At 44.2% G+C, this 24,807-nt stretch overlaps 1 protein-coding gene and 2 pseudogenes across 3 annotated transcripts in view; 1 reads left to right on the top strand and 2 right to left on the bottom strand.

Annotated features, from left to right (window-relative positions):
* LOC115749161 (beta-amyrin 28-monooxygenase-like) overlaps window positions 1–21,195 on the bottom strand; it is a 26,115-nt gene extending 4,920 nt beyond the window's left edge. The window contains exons 1-2 of one of the 3 annotated variants that reach the window (XM_048281055.1): window positions 21,188–21,195; window positions 18,325–18,332 (exon numbers count right to left, since the gene is read on the bottom strand). The gene's annotated coding sequence lies outside the window, so the exon portion shown is untranslated. Of the gene's footprint in view, window positions 1–17,985; window positions 17,988–18,324; window positions 18,333–18,892; window positions 18,901–21,187 lie in introns of those variants that run through there. The other 2 variants (XM_048281057.1, XM_048281056.1) reach the window with 2 other exon arrangements.
* LOC115753207 lies at window positions 8,376–14,477 on the top strand (annotated as a pseudogene).
* On the bottom strand, window positions 18,336–24,807 carry LOC115753224 (annotated as a pseudogene).

The raw sequence follows: 24,807 nt of genomic DNA, 5'->3' as shown, positions 1-24,807 counted from the left end.
CCCTCTTAGTAAGGCCTTCCACCCCACACCTAGCTTAGCTCACCTCAGGGCACCGAAGCGACGAGATTGCTTTTTCAAGTATCTTTCTTTCCTAGCCCTTTATGGTGATCATTCAGGAGATGCTTGCTTAAGACCGTATGGAATCTCTCGATCTAATGTTTAGTTTATTAGGTGCGGTGTCATCATATTTTGATGTCATTTAGTAGTTGCATGGTTAGAATCATACAACTTGAGTTCATTTAGTGGTTATGATTAGAATCATACAACTTGAGTTACATGTGACGTTAGAATAGTTCATATTTTTTTTTACTTGTAATTAGAATTACGTCATAGAGATAGTTAATGTCACATATCATTAGTTAAATTAGGTCATATAGTCATAACTTAGAATAGAATTGCGTCTCATGCATCGCATGGATTCTTTAAATTAACATCTCGCAGATATTAAAATAACAATTATAGTGAAATCATGTTTTGCTTGGTATTGGGGTTAGTCCTATATCCACCAATTTATTTATTGCTTTGTTTTATTGAATGTTACTGAGAAAATTACAAAAAAAAAAAAGAGTCCTAAACTTATTACAATTATGCCAATTCAATTCTAATTTTTTTTTTGCCAATTTAATCATAAACATTTTATATTTGTGTCAATTCGGTTTTTTCGGCCAATTTTGATCAGAAATCGGCGACGTGGTTCTGCCGTCGTTGACGTGGCCAATTTTGAATAGTATTTTAATATTTTTTTGGTTTTTTTATTTTTGATTTATGTTTTTCCTTTTCTTTCTTTTTCTTTTTTTTTCCTTCCTTTTTCCTCTAGCCACCCGGCGACATGCTTATGCATTTGGTTGGGTTATTTGACAGAAATTCGGCCTTGTTGGCTTCCCTTCGATAATTTATGTACATTTGTGCATTAGGACAGCCCCGAACGTCGAGGTTACCTTTCCTGAAAATGAGGCTACCCAGATTAATCCCTTGATGTGCATATGTTTCTTATTTAATGTTTATTTTTTTTTCCGATTTGCTAAAAAAGTTCTAAATATAAACGAAAAAAACAACACTCCACCCACCAAAAAACTAGCAGTAGAAAGATATTATTATCATTACGAAAAATTCTCGAAAAAGAAAAAAATGTGTGTCCTTTCCTTTTAATATATATTTTCACCCACTGATGGCTAGGCAAGCTTATTTTTCATAATCTGAGAAAAGGCAAACCTTTTCAATTTAGGTTTGTCATATATGTTGGTTAATTTGGATCACTACGCCATATTTACCATAAAATTGAACTACTTGAAGTTCGGTAATTAACTGCAAAAGAGTATTTAAGAGAGTTAATATGTCCATGAGTAATTCCTGAACAAGCTTCCCCTGCATTCTGTGTATTAAAGCTGTGACTGAATGACCATGTCCAAAACCATTTTCGCGAATGCGAATACCGGAACAAACTAGCTACTGGCACTGCATGCACTGGTATTATACTTGAAATCATACTTGAATTCCAAGTGCTGGTCAAAATAGCAGCCTCGTGTTATACGTATTGCTCGAAGTTTGCAATTTACGAAATTCAATTACCGTACATCAACCGTTTGATTGCGATTCCCAATTGCTAACTTGCTTCCACGGCTGCAGAAAATGAAACAATCAAGGGAACGATCACAGGAGTCTCAGCTTCGAGCATCGTCGACGAGTCATTATTAGCCTTTGAAGCACTCGGAGACATCGCCTTTGCGTACCCTTATTCTACTATCGTCTAGGAGATACAGGTACGACTTTATCTTTCTAGCGCACAGGATTGAGTTTTGTTTTAAGAAGGGAGCTTAATGATTGAAGCGGTATGTGTGATGGTTCGTATTGAAGGACACCTTGAAGTCCCCTCCCCTGGAAAATGAGACGATGAAGAAGGCCTCGATGTATGCGATTGTCGTGACCACCGTCTTCTACTTCGGGGACAGCACCCCAGGCAATCTGTTAACTGGATTTGGGTTCTACGAGCCATACTCGCTCGCTGACCATGCCAACGCTTGCATTGTGCTTCATCTGGTGGGAGGATATCAGGTACATTAGAAGGAGTGGTTAACTAATGTTCATGTTCATTTTCATGTCCAATTCACCTATCAGCATCGCGTTCTCTTTGCATATGTAATAAACCGGTCCTTTCCGTGGCACTTTTCTTGATCAGATCTTCAGCCGGCGACGGCGGAGAGATGGTTAGCCTACAAATTTCCCCACAGCGGGTTCGTGAATGATCGCTACTCGTGCGGGTTCGTGAATGATCGCTACTCGTGCAAGCTCCCTGTCGACCAATATATAATATGACAAACCTAATTGTGCTGCTTTAAAATATGATCTAATGGCTCGTACGTTTCCCTTTCTAATCCGACAGCTAATAATTCTGGATGAGCACTCTTGCAAAAGTTGAATTCACCAGGTAGTGGCGAAATTCAAGGGGCCAAGTGGAACTGTCCCCTCATTTGAGAAATATATTTTGTGTCGGTCAGGATTTAAATAGTGAGATAGTTGCTGTTGCGCGAAACAAGCGATCGAACGATAAAATAGACAGAATAAGAAAATAAATCGGACACCAGATGTACGTGGTTCGGTCGTAGAGACCTACGTCCACGGGGAGAGCAGCAACGAATTCCACTATAGAATGAGCGATACACGGAGATTACAAAACCACACTTGAGTCACTCAAACACTCACGGTGTTTCTCGGTCCCAATTATATTCAAGAATGCATACAGTGTTTAGCCCCCAATTCCTAGCGAAAGAATCTCTCAATCTTGTAAGGAATTAACACAAATCTAACATCAAGATTTAATCGGCTTCAACACTTGAATTCTTGATGTAATTCTGCGAATAAAACCCCACGAGCAAGCACTCAACAAATGATGCTTCAAAGATGTCTTCACATCAATTATGGCCCACAATTCTCGAAGAATTCTCTGCACTTCTTGGGATATCAAGCACTCACGATGAAAGTGGCGCTTCAAGACTTGGTTGTCTAAGCCTCTCTGACTCGTGCACAATATATAGTTGTCGGACTCCTTCGACGGCATCAGCATGAAAGAAAAAAGAAAAACTCCATCCACCAAATCCTTTTAGAAGTCAGTCAACAAAAGAAGTCCAAGATTGGATTTTTTTTTAATAATGGACGAAAGATTGTGAATTGATCAAGATGTCTCAAATAAGTAATACTTTTATGCTTGGTGGTATTGGTAAAGGTCGATTGTACCTCCGAATGTGAATCGGAGAGAGAACCCCGTGCTATGTGACTAGAGTAGCCTAGGAATGGTTTGAGATCCATATGAGCTAGTTAACCCCCAATAATGTTGTGATGGAATGGATTTTGTTTAAGGACTGTAACCAATGGAACTTTAGGCAAATATGTGGAAGGAAGACTATGGGAACGAACGATGAAAATTTCGTGATAGCAAGCTAAGAGTAGAGGACACAATGGGGTGTACTAGATAAATGTATGAGTTATTAAGAATGGTGATAACCTAGAATAAGGTTAAAATCGTGAGATGTGGCAATTAAGGAAGGCGTGTGATCGGGGTACGCAACAAAAGCGTAGTAAGGCCACGTAAATTCTTGAGTTAATGACCATGAGGGTCTTGCTTTGGTTAAGGCAGAAACCTTGTCGGAAACCCATCGTAGTAGCTATAGTATTAGTCCTATTAGTACGAAGAAAGATAAAAATCTGTGGCAATACTTTTAGTGGATTGATTTGATGGCTGACATAGCCAAAAACATAATGAAGCGTTAGACATGCTGGTAAGTTAAAGTGCAGCATTGTAAGTCTGGCGGACTGCTGCAGCCATTGGGAATCTTAGAGTGAAGTTGGGAGTGTATTATAATGGAATTGTCATGGGCTTGCCAAGAAGTTAAAGGGAAATTATTCGATCTAGGTTGTAATGGATAAATTGACGAAGTCTGCTCATTTTATAGTAGCGCGAAAAGGTTTTATTTTGGACAGATATGTTGAGCTATATACACTACAGATAGCACATCCTTATGGAGTGCTAGTGTTGATCACTTCAAATCGCGATCCCAAGTTCACTACCATTTTTTTGGAAGAGTCTGTAGGCTGCATTGGAAACGAAGCTGCGGTTTGGTACGATCTACCATCCGCAGGTGGATGGCCAATCTAGAAGGATTAATCGGACACGAGGTGATATGTCGTAGAATGTAATTGCATCCGGTAGAAAAAAAAATAGTAATAGTAACAACTTCTATCTGTTTACCAATTAAGGGATGATCGATCGATAGATAGGCATAGCTGATTTCTATATGGCAATCAACAGTTGGGCTGGACAGCAAGTTTAGAGGGTGGCAACTTAGGTTGAATTCTTGGAGTTGGAAAGTTTAACTTATCTAGACAAATGGTTGGTATGGAATTGTGACAAGTGGGTAATTGAGAATCGTAGGCTTGAATTTGGCACGTGTATTGATGGTCGCATCGCGGCAATTGTGTGCTAAGTTGAGATATGGATTAAAATGAAGTGAGTGGTATACGGCAAGAGGTGGAGATGTTCCGAGACGGCAGTATCCTTATCTTTTCAAGGTTGTGTAAAGACTTAATTTCGAGGACGAAATTTCCTAAGGTGGAAAGAGTTGTGATGCCCTAAAAATTCGTAGTTTGTTAAGAGACCGAGTTCAATAAAAATGATTATTATTGAATTCCAGTTGGTATAAAATTTCGGATCAAAAGGATGTAAGTAACGAATTTTGGACGACTCCCGAAATGTCGTTCGATTTCGATTGGGTCTCAAAATCTCAATTGCCGCGACTTAGGATTTCTAATCCTTGCACCTAAACTTTTTCCGAACCGAGCCTAACCCGTAAAAATCCAAATTTCATTCCCAATCGGTTGAGCTAAAAATCCAATCGGTCCCGATTTATCAAAAGACCGTTTTGCCCATGGATATTGTCACGCCCCGATCCCCGGGCCCGCAACAACCCTACCAAAACGCCTCAGGTCAAAAAGGACGACGTCCCGGACACGTCATCGACCCATTATTTTTATCTTTTATTAACGCATGCGGAACATGTAATTTTCCCCAAACAAATATAAAATTTACGAGATAGAAAAGTAGGAAGTCAAATCAATCAACATCAACCAAAGATCACTTTTATTTAATTATCTTGTTAACCCCGGTAAAATACATACAAGCCCTACCTTAGGGCCACTCTCTCTGATCCTAAAAAATATCGGTTCGGGGTTGGGGGGTTAAAACTACTCCAAACTACTCAAAAAGAAGTCACGCTCACTTCTAGCTTCCCACGGCTAAGACCCGAAAAATGGTTAACAACAACGGGTGAGATATAAAATCTCCGTGAGTCAACGCCTAAGTCCGAGTAGGACATTGACTCGCTCAAGGCATCCTAAACAGGCAGGATAATATCGATAACGGATCAATAGCGTGCAACTCACACCACGCTATAACTACCACATGGCCAAGTACAATATCACGGTGAATCCTTAATCACATGCAAACTTACCCTGCCTTGATCCACACGACGAGCAGTTCATATGTATATATGCAATCGTTTATATACAATCAAGGCAATTAATTAGAACACTCATCCCAACTCGCATACGCAATGCACCACACGTGTTCCAATTATTAGAGGCCATTAGGCCCGGCACACTAGTCGGTTGGTGCCCGGCACACTAGTCGATTGGTGCCTAGCACACTAGTCGGTTGGTGCTCTACTGGCATAACCAGGCATCGTCTCATTCCTTCGGCGACGGCGACCGTTAAGCCGTGTGATTCCGGTCGTCACGGCACGGCTAACGAGCATTCCCGTAAGGAGCGTCGGTCCGTCACAAGCTGCGACCGGCATCCGATCGGTCCGACGTCACGAACTGTCGTGCATCTAATAAGTCGTGTGATTCCGATCGTCACGGCACGAGCTTATCAGGTTAACCCTCATGTGACCACACAAGCACGCCAAACAATCAAACCAATTTATATCTTCGCATTTAATCCAATGCACATACACAAGCGATCGTGCTCAAAACTTGGCTCAAGACTATTTTTATGCTCAAAATTCAGTCCACACGTGGTCACACAAATATACTTGTCATCCACAAGATTTTACATTTATAAATGAGGTGATCAATAACATCAGTCCCGACAAGCAATAGCCAATATACAGTCACTCAATAATAATAATAATAAAGTAATCACCCAATAATAATAATAATCGTGCAGTAATGATTAAGTAACAACAATTAATTAACCAGACTATATTTAATTAATCTGACTTGATTAATTAATCCATATTCCAATTGATAATGTCAAAATATACAACAAGCTCGATTTTAGATAATTAATTCGATCGCGATTTAAACAAATATATCCGGCACCAGTCAATCATTCCAATTAACAATTAACAGTAATTAAGCTAATCCTTAAACGCAGTTAACACCCTATTCAGAGTTTAGGAGTTAACTCACAACTATTCCACGGGACGAGGCGAGTACTACAACGATCCTTGAAAATCCTCGGGCACGAACTTGGACATGGTCGGATCACGGGCTCAGAAACTCGGTCACGTGGGCTCAATTTCTCGGCCACTTGGCCCACGATCTCGGCACACGGCCTCGGCCACTAGGCACACGGGCTCGGCCACTCTGCCCAATTTCTCGGCCACGGCCCAGGCTCACAGGCACACTTCCTAGGGTCAGAACAAGGCACAGCCGAGAGAGGTGAGCTCGATGGTGGCTCGGGTGGCGCGGGTTCTCGACAAATAAGGGCAACAACGGCTTGGCGACGACTGGTGGCTGTGAGTGTCGGGTGGGGGTACGAAGGCTTGAGGCGACGGCCCGAGAGGGTGAGGTCGCGAGTCGGGGCTAGCGGTTCGAGCTCGCGTCGGTGCAAGCAATGGTTGAAGTTCGGCGACCGGCGAGGGGGCTGGCTCGCGGCTTGTAACTAGGCTCGGGCGAAGGAGGGACGGGATTCACGGTGAAAAGAGGAGGCTCGGTTGCAGGCTCGCGAGTCCGACTCGACTGACGACACGACTATGGGTCGCGGGTGCGGCTGTACAGCGGCGGTCGAGTAACAGAGGCGAAGATGGAAACGTCGAGGCTCGGGTCGTGGCTAACCGCGAAGGGCGAGATGGTGTCGGGATGAAGTGGCTAGCGACGAGCGAGCTGGTCGTGGTGGTGCACGTAACAGTGGCTGGGTATCGCTCGGCTCTGTGGAAACAAAAGAAGAACGAAGAAGGAAATTGAAGAAGAAGAAGAAGAAGAACGAAAGAGGAGGAGAGAGAGAGAGAGGTGGGGTCGCGTCGTTGTAGTGGGGGGAGGGAGGGGGAGATCTGACAAAGAGAGGGAGAGAGAAGAGATAAAGGAGAGAAAGAAGAAAAAGAAAAGAAAGGGAAGAGAGAGAGAACGTGGGGAGCAAGTAGGGTCATCAGCCAAGATAAGAAAAATGAGGGTGGAAAAGTCAAAGAAAAACAACTTGGGGAAGGGTTTAGATGCTGACATGGGCAGAAGTGAAGTCAGCATGGGAGGTTGTGATGTTGGGCGGCCACAAAAGAAAACGTGGAGGAGGGATTCAACCGAATAAAAGGAGAATGGAGGCCCACAAAATAAAACCAACTCCTCGTAACAAATTTTGTTTTATGTGCTTAAATCCTAGAGGCAAAATAGTAAGTTAATAAATGGACATCGGATGGTCATTTAGCTCAATCAACCGAGGGCGTAATTGAGATTTCGCATTTATGGTTCGGACAAAATTAAATTTTTCGTCCGACTATTCTCGGTAAAACAAGTCAAAGTTTGACGATTCAAACTTGGCTTTTTCTCGACAACATCTCGAACAACCAATCGTCGACTTCTAAAACCTCGAGATCAAATTTCACTTTCCACGCTGGAATTTATCATTTTTCCTATGGACATCGAAATTCCAGGACGTCACAGATATTATGCATGTAGGACGAAAACCATTAATTGGAGGAGACCCGTGGGCCCCACTACTAGTCAAATCTGGTCTTTTTCCCCCCAACTCACGTGACTTTTCTCTCTCTCTCTCCTCCCTCTTCTCTCTCTCCCATTGGTCTTCCCCCTCCCCTATTCACTGTGCGACCAGCCCTCCCCCCTGCACACCGAAGCTTCCTCCTCCTTCCTTAGCGTTTTTTTAGCGACACCACCACCTCCGACCACCACCACAGGCCTCCTCCGTGCCTCTGTCACCACTACGCCGTCGCTCCGCCCGCCGCCCGACGCCGGAAGGCCGTGCAACAGCCCCGTCGACGCGCGTCCCCTGTTTTGCGTCGACCAGCCACCGCGACTATTCCAGTTGCTCCAGCCTAGTTCCAGCCACCGCCAGCCATCACTCCCTCACCCTTTGACCCTCAGCCACCGCCATGACCGTCGCATGCCGCCTGAAACCCGTCGGACAGCCCCTAGCAGCCCCCGACACTGGCCTGCCCTGTTCTGAGCCCTGTCCTCTGTCGCCTCTGGCAGCGACTGTTCCGGCCGCCTCTTCTGGTCGCCGACCACCTCGAGCTGTCGCCCTCCATCTCTCATCGTCCCCTGGAGCCGCTGGAAGCCGGCCGCCCCCCGGAGAGCCTCGTATCACCCCCGGCCAACCTCCCCTGTTCTAAAACCATTGCCCTGTTTTGGGCGCCGGTTCTACATAGCCGCAATTTGGCTGCCTCCGGCCATCCACCGGCGCCGTCGCCGCTACCTACGGGAACCTCGAAGACCCCCAACCATGGCCCCATCTTTCCTCCAGCCTTTGGATGCCCCGAAACCCCACAAAATAGCCCCGTTTCACCTGCTCTTGCTGCTGCCCTGTTCTGGCCGAGCACTGTTCACCGCCGGCCGCCACTATTCTGACCAGCTCCGGCCGCCACCCCCGAGCCTCGTGCCGCTGTCTCGAGTTATCGCCAAGTCTTTCGAGCCATCTCGGACCAAGTTGGAAGCCCGAAGTTTACCGGTCGCAGCTTGTGATGGGCAGAAGCCTTTTAAGGATTCCTGTTAGTGTCGTGCCGTGTCGACAATCATTGTCTTCCGGCTGGTCGAGCGGAGTCACATGGACTATCAGAAGCTGTCGCCGGAAGTAAGGGACGATGCCTGGTCCTGCCGAAAGAGCACTAACTGTCTAATGTGCTAAGCACCAACCGTCTAGTGTGTCGGGCCATGTGGCCTCATCTGTTAATAAATAGATTACGTGTGGTGTCCTGTGCATGCAAGTGATATGATGCTTTGCAGTGGGTTGAATTGGTTTTGTTGGTTGACTGTTAAGTCGAGTCCGCATTGCATTATGTGTGGCCTGGAGGGTAAGCTTGCATGTAGTTGAAATATCTGCTCTTTGGTGATGTGATTAATTTTTAGGATGTTTGAGCGAATCAACATCCTAACCGGGCTTAGGCGTTGGCTCACTGAGATTAATTTCTCACCCCGTCATGGTTAACAATTTTCAGACAGTGATGGAGGCCGTGGTTTGTGGTAGGATTTGTGGGAGTAGATGAGAGATTAACCTTACCCGACCTTGTATCTTTTTGAGGTCCTAGTGAGCCGTCCCGAAGTATGGGATTATATATATTTACTGTAGCTCGGTAGGGTTAAGATTCATATACTCTGGTTGTTTAAAGAAATTGTGTTTGTGAATTGACGGTATTGATTTTTCTACTGTACCGTTATTTTTTATTGTCCGGGAGAATTGCACGTTCCGCATGCGCCGTAAATTCATAGGTCGATAGCTTACCCGGACGTTATCATTCATGACCTGAGGTGAGTAAGGTAAGGATGTCGCGAGCTCGAGAGTCGGAGCGTGATAGAGAAGCTTCTAGGTGAGATTCCTAACGCTACCTCTGGGGATTCGCACGCTGGGAAATCTATACTGAAAAGGGCATGCTTGGATGATAGCTCGCTGCCTATGCTTGTCAATTCATGCAGAGGGCCTTCAAGTGAGAAAATGAAGTTCAGCGGCCACTTGTCAAAACTGCTCAGATGGAGGGAAGGAAGCTGCCAGATGACCAATCCTTCATATCTGCTTTTGCAGACTTCAGCTTTTCCAATGGACTGACATCGGAAGCTGTTAATCATCCTTTGACTAATTGTTTATCCATGCCAAATGATGCCATTTGCTCTGGAAGCCAGTACCCCATCAACTTAAGGTTCCGCGATCTGGCCGGAGAGTCCCTATGTAACAATGTATGGCAATCAGAAGATGGTGGCTTTCATGGTTCCAAGTTTCCAACAAGTATCGTAGCACAGAGTTTGGCAAACAGAATGCAAATTTAGTAGAAGTTAATGGCGAAGTTCACAGTGGGCGACAATTCGGTACTTACCAGCCAATCGAAAATTATGCTGCTGCATGCCAATCAGCGGAGGGGTTTCTTTCATACCAAATGTACCTATCCAGACCCAAGAGTTTCCCATGATTCCTAATAAGCCGCACTATTTCACTAATCAGCAATCTCAATTCCCTTCCTTCTATTCACCACGACAAATCCACGAGTCTCAGTTTCCTTGCAGAAATGTAGAGGAGGAACGCTTCCACAGTATGCATCAGCAACACCTGTATCTCCAGAACTTGTATAGCCATCAGTTTGATTCTCAGCATGCTCTGGAAGATAATGCCTATTTCATCACTAGGGTAGTGAATCCAAATGCTAGTCAATCCCACTATGAGATGCCAGTGGCTCACTTACTCGAACAATCTAAGCAGGGACCATTTTTGCGCTCATGTGGAAATTCGCAATGTAAGCAACCACATGTCGAGTTTTCTTCTGGAGATGTCCATACCGTGCAAAACTTTGGAAGAATCTCCCAACAGGTTGTGCCTGAAAAGATTCTAACAAGGTCATGTGGCCTAAATGCATTAAGAGCTTTGAAATTTGGCTCTGTTCGAGGAAATGAATTACTAAGCCACATCAGCCAGAGTGGAAGAGTTAATTTGAATGGTCAACACTTGCACAACCTGTGCAATCCTAGTACAGGATGTTTACGATCAGAGAGTTTGAACCAATGGGGTTCCTCCCCTGATGCAGCCAGTCTTAGAAGTGCTGATCTGAGGCTGCAGAGGTGTAACAGTCTGGATGAAGTCGCGGAAGAATATATCTCATGGCCAAGGACCAAAATGGTTGCCGCTTTCTCCAAAAGAAGTTCTCCGAGGGAACAAGAAAGGATGTTGAGCAGATATTTTTTGAGGTCATTGACCACATAGTCGAGCTGATGACAGATCCTTTTGGCAATTACCTACTCCAGAAGCTGCTGGAAGTGTGTGATGAGGATCAGAGAATGCGAATACTTCATGTTATCACTAGGAGACCGGGTGATCTGATTCACATTTCATGTGATATGCATGGGTCTCTCTCTCTCTCTCTCTCTCTCTCTCGCTCTCTCTCTCTCTCTCTCTCTCTCTATATATATATATTTGTGTGCGCACGTGCATGCGTGTGTGCCCGCATGTGCTAGTTTGTGCTTTTGATCACTGATTTTACTTCCGCTTACTGTTCTGATTGTCTTTGTCAAATACAGGACCCGAGTTGTTCAAAAGGTACTTGAGACCCTTAAAACTGCAGAGGAGTTCTCTGCTGTGGTTTCTGCCCTAAAACCTGGTATAGTAACTTTAATGAAAAACACAAATGGGAATCATGTCGCTCAGCACTGCCTACGCTACTTACCGCTGGAATACAAAGAGGTCAGTGAGTACTTCTGTTTTTTGAGGAGCCTCTTGGTCACATAGTGATTGCAGCATGAATCTGATGCTTTATTTTTCCGAATGCCCTAGTGTCAGCATGTTTTAAAACTCCAGTATGTTCAGCTCTGTTTTAAATAGCTTTCGTCAAGCAGAATCCTCAACAGTCAACACTTAGGTTGCAGTCGAGGTTACAATTGGCTCTAGGAAATTGGTGCTTATCAATAGTCGGTGGTGCGAATCTTCTGAGTGCAATATTTCTCTAAACTTCTTCTCAGATCATGCTTGGTCACATTAGTCCAATAATTGAAAGCATTATTTGCAAATGAACTCCATATCTCTGTCATGGATTTAGGTGGCTCAACATGAGTGAATGCACCATGTACGTCATTATGTTTTGAAGGCCTGTAACGTGTGGTTGATAGCTTTTCTATTTGCTTTCACTCCTCTATTTGCAGAGTTGCTATCTAAACTTTGTGTCATCGGGTTAAGAGTGCATGTTGATGTCATGGATAATGCATGATGGAAAGAGTTTGCCTGTTTTTGATGATTTCTGCTGTCAGTTATTAGCTTCTTCTCATGTTTCGCCCTTTTTTTTCCTCCATATTTCTTACTCTAATAGAAGTTGCCTTTTTCATGTTTGAGTTTTCAATAAAGGATTGGCTTTACATGAAAATGCAGTCCTCCATTACTCTGATGCGACTGCATCCTTCGATGTTGTTATTTTTCTAGATGCAACATCGTACACATCAAAGGGATTTTGCAATATTTAATGGAGCACTTGTGGTTTCTTCTGCAGTTTCTGTTTCAAGCTGCTGCTGCTAATTGTCTCGAGCAGGCAACAGACCGCCATGGCTGTTGTGTGCTTCAGAAGTGCGTCGGTCATTCTGGTGGTGAGCAGAAATGCCATCTGATCTGTGGGATCACATCCAATGCTCTAATCCTTTCACAGGATCAATTTGGGTACTCTTTTACATCTGTCTTTCCGTTCCCTTTTAAAATTTAGCACGGAAGGTCTTGCTGCAAAATATGCTATAATTGTTTCACCTCGCGGGAGGTGCTCTTTTACATCTCTCTTTTCTTTTCCCTAGCACTTTGCAGGAACTATGTAGTGCAATTTGTTTTTGAGCTTCACATGCCCCATGCAACGAGAGATATACTTGACCAATTGGATGGCAATAACGGAGACTTGTCCATGCAGAAATATAGCAGCAACGTTGTGGAGAAATGTCTGAAATTTGCGGGTGAAGAACGTCGCACTCGCATTGTCCAAGAGTTGATGGATGATCCTCGGTTAGCTCAGATCATGCAAGACCCTTTTGGCAACTTTGTCATCCAAGCTGCACTTGAAAAATCAAAGGTCCGCGAAATACCTTCTCAAGATTAAGCCTTACTTATATTTAGTTTCATGATCCTTGCAAGAAGCTTTCTTCGTTCGCTACATCGGGTTTTTGGTCTGATATAAATTTGTTAATTATTTTGTTACAGTTTAAAAGGTTTCGCGTTGGGCCTTAATTGATAGCTCCTCTGTTTGCTTGTCTGGGCTGTGTGGCTTGGCTTAAATGGTTATAGGCATTTTTTTGAGCTGTATCGTCAGCTCTGTCAACATTTTGGGTACAAAATATGTATTGAGTTTCCGTTTTGTCTGTTTCTAAAATATTGTCGTCATGCTTTAAGTGGAGAGGAACACGAACTTGCAAAAAGTGCGGGAGAATGGTGAAACTGTGGCAAATGGAAGGAGGACAGAAACAGATGATTCGTAAAGTAGAATATGAAATACGAAATTTTCAAAAAGCCTATTGGTACAGAAAGAGAGGCTTCATAAAGAAGAAGTTGTCCTGATATGTATGAAAGAAAATTTCTTAAAAGCCTCTCGGTTTTTGTAGGAGTTCACTTGTGTGCTTGGTAAGTGGAATAAAAGGCTTAATATTGTTCTAACTACAGTCTTTGAGATACATGGAACTTGCTTTCAGCCAATATTTTTGGAGGTATTCAAAATTGCTCTGTCTTTGGTGGGATCACCTATCACTCATTGTCTATGCAGCTGTTTTTTCAGTATAAACGAGTACTTTTGAGTAGAGCGTAACCGATAAAGAAAAACCACATGTTGGGTGTCACTTTTTTTTGTTGCGTTCGATATAAGCCGGGTATCACTTAATAGGAAGAAGTGCTGTTATAACCCGTGGATCCGTGTCTTCGTTTTCTTGAGCAGGGAGCTCTTAAAGCTGCATTCCTGTGCGTCGGACAAACCCGTATGGCAAGAAAGTCCTCTCATGTCCCTCCTTGAAGAACTATCGGTGGTAAGGTTCCAATTGCCGAACCTTGTTTGGGCGTGTCTGCAAGATTCTATTGGTTTTATCTTTCCGGTGAAACGGCTAAGCTTTCATGACTTTCAGGTATGATTGACTGAGAAATCCGCAAGCTCTGGTAGGAGCGCAGAACAAGAGCTTGCGATCAACTTGGCACGTCTCATTTCAAGAATTTTGTAACCTTCGAGTAGGACTTCGAGAAAGAGATATGTTACAAGCATTGCAAAGCAACAGCTGGAATTTTTTGTTGTTCCTTAGTCCATACACGTCTTTTCTAAGTATAAGTTTGGTCGGACTCCTGTGAAGCTGAGCTTCTACCACGGTTCCAGCGTAGATCAGCAGTTTTTGCACAGAAAAATAAGGAATTGTAGAGGTGTAGAGTACCTTCAAAAGCTTATGCAGGGCGGAGCTCTGTTCTTTTGATCTAGCGGCTTTTGTGCCCTAGACCTATGTTGATCTCTGTACATGCTATGTTGGTATCATTCTGTGACAGATCGTTGTTCATTTAATAGCTAGTGCATTTGTGGATGGATGTGAAACCCCCCCGAGTATCGTGGATCAGACATTGTGGATGGATATGAAACCTGTGACGCCCGAGAAATTCGAGCTATGTAATTTGCCTGAATTCAATAAAAAGGAAGAGAATTGAATTTTAGCCGATGTAAATTTTGGACCGCAAGGGCGAAAGTGACGAATTTGGACTAATCCCGAATTGTCGTTCGATTTCAATTGGGACTCGAAATCGTGGTCACAACGACTTAGGATTTTTAATTCTCGCGCCTAGCCTCTTTTCGGACCGAACCTAGCCCGTAAAAATCCAAATTTTATTCTCAGTCAGTTATGCCAAAAAATTCGTTCAGTCCTAAAATGTCAAATTACCCTTTTGTCCCCAATAATACACTAGAAGACAATTATTTCAAGTGTGACTTGATGGGTGGGGCCCACAAGTCATTCCCCCACCCACCAGTCAACTCTCCATCTGCACACACACTCTCTCTCTCTCTCTCTCGTGCGTCTGCCCCCTCCCCTATGCACTGCGCGACCTCCTTCCCCTCCTGACCCGAACACCCAACCTCCTTCCTCGGCCATTTTGTGCAACCACCACAGCCCATCGCCTCCAGTCGCCACTCAGCCTCCCTCCGACCTCGCTCTGGCCGCCGTTCGCCGCCGCAGACCGCCGGAAGACCGTGCAGCAGCCCCTCTCGCGCGTCTACCCTGTTTCGGCCTCAGTGGACGTCTGAGCTGCACTAGCCCTTGCCGCCAGTCACGACCACCACCGACCTCCTCTTCGTCCGCCCTCCGACCACCCTGCACCCCTCCGACCATCGCAAGCCACCGTGGGAGCCGCGAACGGCCGCCCAAAGCCCCGGTGACCTCCCTGCCCTGTTTTTGCGTCGCCCAGCCTCCACCTCTGTTCCGGCGCCCTCAGCCCAGCTCCGGCCTCCCCAGACCACCTCCAACGACGGCCTTCGACCCCTCACCGTCCCCCAAGGCCGCCGGAGACTAGCCGCCACCCAGAGAGCCCCGAAACCACCCCGAAGTCACCTCCCCTGTTCTGCCCAAAACTGCTCTGTTTGACTCCCGGTTCTGCACAGCCGCTGTTCCGCCGCCTCCGGCCGTCCGCCACCGCCACCAGGGCCACCTTCGACCACCTTTTGAGCCACCCAACCCAGGCCGAACTTCCCCCAGCCTTTGCAGAGCCCGAAACGCCCCAAAACAGCCCCATTTTCCCTGTTTTTCCTCTGCCGGTTACTGTGCCGCCACTGTTCACCGCCGGCCACCGCTATTCCGGCCACCACCCCAAAGCCCCGTGCCGCTGTCCCGAGGTGTCGCCAAGTCCTTGGGCCATCTTTGTTCGGATTGGAAGCCCAGAGCTTAAGTGGATCGGGCCGCGAGTTTGTGTCGCTGTCGGGTCGGGCCAAGCCGAGTTTGTGTCGCCGCCGCTCGAGTTGAGATTGCCCGAGCTTGTTAAAATTGTGAGTTGGCTCATAACTCTTGGTTAGGACGCTAATTGCGTTTGGATTAATTTAATTAGATTATTAGGTATTTAGGTAGCTCGATTATAGCATATTTAGGTTAAAAATTTGGTTAGGTTCAATGGCCCTAATTGGTTAAGTTAGTCTAATTAATGAGGATTCTATGCCTAATTAGATGAGATTGATTGGTTAGAATTGATTAATCTAATTGATTGTATTGATTGATCGCGAGCGAGCGATAGGTCAGAGACGAGTGCGCAATTGGAATTGAAATTGGGATTAATAATCGATTGATCGCAATTGATTAATCGATTATTGAATTGTTGGCTGAGAGTGCTAGTTTGGCTGTTGATTGCCATGGGGGTCCAATTAGAGGTTAATCGCCCCAAATTGCCTGGTGTGTCAATCGATTTAATTGCGCATTCATGTGACCACGTGTAAAATAAAATTGCATGTTTTTGCACGAAAACGGCCTTGGGCCAAGTATTTGAACATGCAAGTATGAGCATTCGACATAAATCCAAGAAATGAACTGGCTAGTTGTCGAAGTGTGTGAGTGGTCACATAATGGGATAATTCCGACGATCATTGTCTTCCGGTTGATCGGTCCCGGCAATCATTATTTTCCAGGTTCTGGATGCGCGTCGATCATTGTCTTTTGGTTATACGTTTGCCGGTCCTAACTTGTGATGAGTCGAAGCCTTTTTAGGATTCCCGTTAGCTCCGTGCCGTGTCGACAATCATTATCTTCCGGTTGGTCGAGCGGAATCACATGGACTATCAGACGCCATCGTCGAAAGTAAGGGACGATGCCTGGTCCTGCCAGGAGAGCACCAACCGACTAGTGTGCTGGACCTACGGATCGAATCTGATAATAAATGGACTACATGTGGTGTCCTGTGCATGCAAGTGCTATGATGCTTTGCAGTAGGTTGAATGGATTTGGTTGGTTGACTGTTGAGTTGAGTCCGCATTGTATTACATGTGGCCTGGAGGGTAAGCTTGCATATGGTTGAAATATTTACTTTATGTTGATGTGATAATTTTTAGGGTGTCCGAGCGAATCAACGTCCTAACCGGGCTTAAGCGTTGGCTCACCGAGATTAATTTCTCGCCCCGTCGTGGTTAATAATTTTCAAGCGGTGATAGAGACCGCGGACGTTGAACCGAGAGGATTGTGGTAGGATTTTTGAGAGTAGACGAGGAATTAACCTTACCCGATCTCGTCTCTTTTTGAGGTCCTAGTGAGTCACCTCGACGTATGGGGTTGTACCTTTTTACCGTAGCTCGGTAAGGTTAAGATTCGTTTGTTCTGGCTTTTGAATGAAGTTATGTTTTGTGAACTGATGGTGTTGATTTTCTTGCTATATTATCCCGTTGTTGTTGATTGTCCGGGAGAATTGCACGTTCCGCATGCGCCGTAATTTCATAGGTCGATAGCCTACCTAGAACGCTATCATTCATGACTTGAGGTGAATAAGGTAGGGATGTCGCGAGCTCGAAAGTCGGGGCGTGACAAAACCCCCCAAGTATCATGGATTAGACACTATCGGACTGTTTAGTAAATCATGTTTGGCCTGCATCGAGTAATGCCAGGAAGCCAATCCTTCGCTTGAAGCTGCCAGTACCGATGTCGGGAGGTTAAATGTCCGTAACACACGGTAAAAGTTACATCAGTAATCCTATGATCTTCGCTATTCAGGAACATTGATTGATGGTCTTCAGCTCTTAAATTCTTGCTGAAGCACATCCATTCGATAGCTGAAGGCAAGCTGAGCAAGTTTTAAGAAGGATGTGTCAAGACCTTATTTGGAACTGCTTTCGTGCTGAGGAAAACTCTGCAAAAGAGCCGCCAGATGAAATCAACACTGCATAATTATGACTCTCTCATAAGTTCCGACAATAGTTTATGCACATTACAAGTAGACCTGTCAAAATAGATTATAAAATGGGTTGGTTATATTCGATAAATATATCATAAATTAGTCTAAACATAATATATGTGTTAAATGAATCGTAAATGGATCATAAATGGACTTACAACTTACTTAGACCCAATTTACATCTATGATTTTCTTTTATTCTCTCTCGCCCCGACTCAATCTCGTGCTCATTTACTCATTACTCTCACTTCGGTTTGTGTATGGGTTTCCTAGATTAAGTTAGATATAGAAGTGATTTAGAAATATGTGTCGGATGAGTATGAATTGTGTATGGGTTGGATTGGGTACGAGCAATTAGATTTGCATTATATGAAAAAATGGATTAAATTGGTCTATAGGGATCACGACTATTTTCGACCTGACCAATTCATTTGAGGGGTCTAATCACAAGTATCATTCTCAGTCCATCACCTTCCCATGTTCATCTCAAAATGGACAATTCAAACTACAAAAACCCGTCAACCATTATTCCATAGAATGAAACCACGAAAACGTAGACTCAATCACAAGATGAACTCGTGAAGGTAGTGACTGAAACGTGCACACATTATTTATGCAGATTAAGCTTATAGATGTTACACTGCCAACTAAACAAGTACTCGAGCTTTAAATACCACGCCGATGCGAATCGACATCACGGTCGATCATAATGAGGCCGAATGCGAGCCGGAAGTCCTTGCAATGGGACCCGCAATGGGTCGAACTTGACCTTTTCGTCCGGGATTGCGTTTGTCCACCGGAAGTTGTTCACTAGGTGGTGGAGGAGGACGAGAATCTGAAGCTGAGCGTAGTCCTTGCCGAGACACATCCGAGGGCTGTCGCCGAATGGGACAAACGCGCACAGGGCGGGCGACGTGCTCCTCGCGAACCTGGCCGCGTCGAATAGCTTCGGGCTCGGGAATATGGCGGGATCGTTGTTCGTCGTGAGAGGACACCACATCAGCTGTGTAATGTAATTTGATCAAGCAAGCTTAACCTGGACTACAATTTTTGTCAATGGATCACAGTTTTTTTCAATACTTCCATTGGCAAAGTACCGAACAAAGGTAATGCTTTGCATGAACAGTCCATTCACCTTTGATTACTAAATAACTAATCTTCCGTTGTGGAACATCTGATCTAATTGTTATCAAATCCCATCATTTTTTGTTAAACTTTTGTGAGGATATTAGAAAGTACTTGAGAATCTAAATTTCAGAAGTACTTTGTGATTTAAATCGATCTAAAGCACGGGAAGATGTTACAATGCAGTATTCTTAATTTTAAAATTTAAAGATATTAGTTTTTCGAGATAAAAGAACTCAATTACGAGAGTACGGATATATCGTCGAGCATCGACATAAATTAAGAAAATGCAAAGTAGTATCAATTTTGATACTCTATGCTTGATATAAGATGTGTGTGTTCATCAATTCGTATGCCTTATATCCATAGAAGATAAATCCATTTTATTTTAAGAAATAATCTTTTATTTTTCTCAACATAATTTTTTTTAAGATTAATCGAGCTGAAAGATTCAAAATCTTTGATGAATTTGTGCAGAACATTATAAAAGAGATTGTGGAAAAATTATAAAAAAAAAAATCTTAAACTTATTGCACTTTGTTAATTCAATACTAACCCTTTTAAGTTTATCAATTGAGTCCTAAACATTTTCACCTTTTACCAATTTAGTCATATTGACTAGAAATTACTGACGTGGATGTCGATTGTCCCATACGGCATCGCCAGCGCTAACGTGAACAGTTTTTAATAATGCTTTAATATTTTTCGAATAATTTTTTTCTTTTTCTCTTTTTCCTATTTCTTTTTTTTTCCTTTTTTCTTTTTCTGTTTCCCTATGCTGGCCATCGCCCGGCCTCAACCTCCACCGGCACTACGTGGATGTCAGCTGTCCTACGTGACATCGCCAAGGCTGAAGTCGGCAATTTTTAATAATGCTTTAATATTTTTCGAATAATTTTTTTTTCTTTTTCTCTTTTTTCTATTTCCCTTTCTTTTTTTTTTTTACTTTTTACATTTTTTGTTCCCTCTGTTGGCCATTGCTCGGCCTCAACCTCCATCGGCCACAGGCAAGAGTCTCTCCTGCCGTCCCATAGCGTGTGCAGCCCTCGCCTGTAATTACTCTGGCCGGCGACGAGGGAAAGGTGATGAGGAGGATGCTGATGAGCGCTTTCAACCATGAAGCGCTCGCGAAGTTCACCAAGGTCATGGATGAAGTCACTTGCAATCATATCCAAGCTAATTGGAAAGGTATAGCTATACAGTATATGATCTACTGGTCCAGAACAACCGAAACATGGAAATTTTGTGCAACTATCCTTTTTTTCTTTTTGTTGTTTTGATGTTCTTCGGTATTATTAAGGCTAAGAAGAGGTGCTTGTGTACCCGACCATCAAGCGCTACGTCTTCGAGCTCACGTGCCAGCTCTTCCTCAGCATCCGTCACCCGCAAGAGATTGCGGACCTCGTGCGCCCCTTCGCCGCCTTCCTCGACAGTGCGTTTAGCATCCCTGTCGACCTGCCGGGGACGAGATTCCGTGGTGCGAAGAGGGCGGCGAGGTCCATCACGAAGATCCTCCAAGAGATCATCAAGGAGAGGAGGACGGCCTTGGAGAAGGGGGCCGCGTCCCTGACGCAGGACCTGCTGTCCTACCTGATGGTCACCGTGGACGAGAAAGGCCGATTCTTGACCGAGGTGGAGATCATCAACAACCTGCTCCTGCTCCTGGTCACGAGCCACGACACTTCGAGCTGCGCCATAACGATGGTGATCAAGTTCCTCGGAGAGCTGCCTCATGTGTACGAGAAAGTTTTGGTTGGTGAGTCTCCTGAAAAGCCCGTTTTCCATTTGCTGTCCTTAATAATCTTTCTGTTCGTTACATGCATCGCATGCAATGTCTTCTTCTGGGAATTGCTATGAGCAGAGCAGAGAGAGATCACCATGCAGAAGAAATCAGCGGGAGAGGGATTGACGAGAGAAGATGTACAGAAGATGCGAGATTCATGGAGTGTGGTTTTAGAGGTGATGAGGCTCGTGCCACCTGCTCTTGGAGGTTTCAGAGTTGCCTTGGAGGATTTCACCTACTGTGGCTATACCATTCCCCGGGGATGCCGCCGAACGGGACGAACGCACACGGGGCGGGCGACGTGCTCCTCGCGAACCTGGCCGCGTCGAATAGCTTCCGGCTCGGGAATATGGCGGGATCGTTGTTCGTCGTGAGAGGACTCCACATCAGCTGTGTAATGTAATTTGATCAAGCAAGCTTAACCTGGACTAAAATTTTTGTCAATGGATCACAGTTTTTTTCAATACTTCCATTGGCAAAGTACCGAACAAAGGTAATGCTTTGCATGAACAGTCCATTCACCTTTGATTACTAAATAACTAATCTTCCGTTGTGGAACATCTGATCTAATTGTTATCAAATCCCATCATTTTTTGTTAAACTTTTGTGAGGATATTAGAAAGTACTTGAGAATCTAAATTTCAGAAGTACTTTGTGATTTAAATCGATCTAAAGCACGGGAAGATTTTACAATGCAGTATTCTTAATTTTAAAATTTAAAGATATTAGTTTATCGAGATAAAAGAACTCAATTACGAGAGTACGGATATATCGTCGAGCATCGACATAAATTAAGAAAATGCAAAGTAGTATCAATTTTGATACTCTATGCTTGATATAAGATGTGTGTGTTCATCAATTCGTTTGCCTTATGTCTATAGAAGATAAATCCATTTTATTTTAAGAAATAACTTTCTTTTATTTTTCTCAACATAATTTTTTTTAAGATTAATCAAGCTGAAAGATTCAAAATCTTTGATGAATTTGTGCAGAACATTATAAAAGAGATTGTGGAAAAATTATAAAAAAAAAAATCTTAAACTTATTGCACTTTGTTAATTCAATACTAAACCTTTTAAGTTTACCAATTGAGTCCTAAACATTTTCACCTGTTGCCAATTTAGTCATATTGACTAGAAATTGCTGACATGAATGTCCATTGTCCTATACGGCGTCGCCAGCGCTAACGTGAGTATTTTTTAATAATGCTTTAATATTTTTTGAATAATTTTTTTCTTTTTTTCTTTTTCCTATTTCCCTTTTTTTTTCCTTTTTTCTTTTTCTGTTTCCCTATGATGGCCATCGCCCGGTCTCAACCTCCACCGGCACCGACGTGGATGTTAGCTGTCCTACATGACATCGCCGAGGCTGAAGTAGGTAATTTTTAATAATGCTTTAATATTTTTCGAATAATTTTTTTTTCCTTTTTCTCTTTTTTCTATTTCTTTTTTTTTTTTTTACTTTTTACATTTTTTGTTCCCTCTGTTGGCCATCGCTCGGCCTCAACCTCCATCGGCCTTAGGCAAGAGTCTCTCCTGCCGTCCCATAGCGTGTGCAGCCCTCGCCTGGGTGGGCGTGGGGAGCCCTCACTTGGGCTGGCAACGGCATCCATTGCAAAATGACAGAGGAGGTCGAGGGAGGGTGATGGCCGGAGGGAAAAAAAGAAAAAGGAAAACATAATAAAGAAAACAAAGAATAAATTAAAAATTAAAAGAGATTATTAGAATTTGTTTAAGTCAGCGTCTGCGGTACCATGTACAACGGTCAGCGTTCATGTCAGTCATTTTGGTCAATAGTACTGAATTGACAAAATGTGAAAAGATTTAAATATCAAATGACAAACTTAAAAGGTTTAGGACTCAATTAGCAAAAATGTAAAAAATTTAGTATTTTTTGTTGTTGACAATTTTCCAAAAAAATTGGCGTTCTTTTATGTACCTTCCATCCCCGGGGAATGGTATAGCCACAGAAGGTGAAATCCTCCAAGGCAACTCTGAAACCTCCAAGAGCAGGTGGCACGAGCCTCATCACCTCTAAAACCACACTCCATGAATCTCGCATCTTCTGTACATCTTCTCTCGTCAATCCCTCTCCCGCTGATTTCTTCTGCAGGGCGATCCCTCTCTGCTCTGCTCATAGCAATTCCCAGAAGAAGACATTGCATGCGCTGCATGTAACGAACAGAAAGATTATTAAGGGCTGCAAATGGAAAACGGGCTTTTCAGGAGACTCACCAGCCAAAACTTTCTCGTACACATGAGGCAGCTCTCCGAGGAACTTGATCACCATCGTTATGGCGCAGCTCGAAGTGTCATGGCTCGCGACCAGGAGCAGGAGCAGGTTGTTGATGATCTACACCTCGGTCAAGAATCAGCCATTCTCGTCCGCGGTGACCATCAGGTAGGACAGCAGGTCCTGCGTCGGGGACACGGCCCCCTTCTCCAAGGCCGTCCTCCTCTCCTTGATGATCTCTTGGAGGATCTTCCTGATGGACCTCGCCGCCCTCTTCGCGCCACGGAATCTCGTCCCCGGCAGGTCGACAGGGATGCTAAACGCACTGTCGAGGAAGGCAGCGAAGGGGCGCACGAGGTCCGCAATCTCTTGCGGGTGACGGATGCTGAGGAAGAGCTGGCACGTGAGCTCGAAGACGTAGCGCTTGATGGTCGGGTACACAAGCACCTCTTCTTAGCCTTAATAATACCGAAGAACATCAAAACAACAAAAAGAAAAAAAGGATAGTTGCACAAAATTTCCATGTTTCGGTTGTTCTGGACCAGCAGATCATATACTGTATAGCTATACCTTTCCAATTAGCTTGGATATGATTGCAAGTGACTTCATCCATGACCTTGGTGAACTTCGCGAGCGCTTCATGGTTGAAAACGCTCATCAGCATCCTCCTCATCACCTTTCCCTCGTCGCCGGCCAGAGTAATTATACATGAGCCAAGCAGCTTGACCGCGGAGCTCGGCCATGACACGGCCACCTTCCTGTTCTCGTTGCCAAAGAGGAACTTGTTCCCTGCAGCGCCGCAGAACATGGCAGTCGGCTCGCCGAAGAGGGAAGTGGTGAAGACGCACTGCCCGTGCTTATCGGCTCACTCGTCCAGGAAGCTCCCGGGCCTCCCTTCCCGGCCCGCATGGAGCAGCTCCAGGGTTTCCCCTAGGACAGGCCATCCAAATTGGCCTGGAGGAGTGCTGCGGGGAGATGATTTTCTGGGAACTCTCTTGCTGGCGATAGAGAGGACAAGGGCCAACGTGGGGAGGGCAATGAGGAGAGCGAGCAAGTATGGAGAGCAGAGTAGGGAGTCCGTGATGGGGATGTTCAAATGGGTTGCGCAGCGTCTCTACTTATAACGTGGAAAACCCTATTAATTAGATCAACCTGCCTAACTTAAGTTGACTATAACAGCCAAACATCGTACTGGTACGATGTTTGTGTCTTGCAAAAAATACTGCCGTTGATTTAGCAGTGAGCAATTCTTTGTAAATCGTCTGCGGATTCATCTTTGACGACTAACCCATTAACGGTAAAAGGATTTGTTTCGTTGGGATTCACAATTGAAAGACATTCTTCTATTTTATATAGAGGAGACAAGTTTTTGTGGTGATTTCGGACAGGAAATATCACGGGTATATAAGGAAATCGACAACTTCGCTTCAAACAGAACCGAAAATACACAAATTTGACCGGAATTCAATTGACGGTCAAGCTTAAAAAACGTAAAGACGTAATGGCGAAATTCAATCAATGACAAGCATCCGAAAACTACACGCATCTAAAAACTACTGCTATAGTGCATGAGTTAAAAGATAACTAAAAGATAACATATTTGTTTTGTTGGGGGAGTTGCTAGCCCGATAATCTAACGGTACTATCAGTTATTTCTGATCACATGATTTCTCAATCAATGAGTACTTTATGCAAAACACATACTGATGGTGTGTGGATCTACGGTTGATATTATACCGTTCCTTACAGTAACTACAGGAAAGCATTTCCCTTAAAAATTAACCGGGTAGTCGACATGAGTAGGCGATATTTGGTTATCAACACCAGACACATGACCCAT

The sequence above is a fragment of the Rhodamnia argentea genome, chromosome 6 (genome assembly GCF_020921035.1).
Source record: "Rhodamnia argentea isolate NSW1041297 chromosome 6, ASM2092103v1, whole genome shotgun sequence".
Lineage (NCBI taxonomy): Eukaryota > Viridiplantae > Streptophyta > Magnoliopsida > Myrtales > Myrtaceae > Rhodamnia > Rhodamnia argentea.
This window is presented reverse-complemented; position numbering and strand designations above follow the sequence as displayed.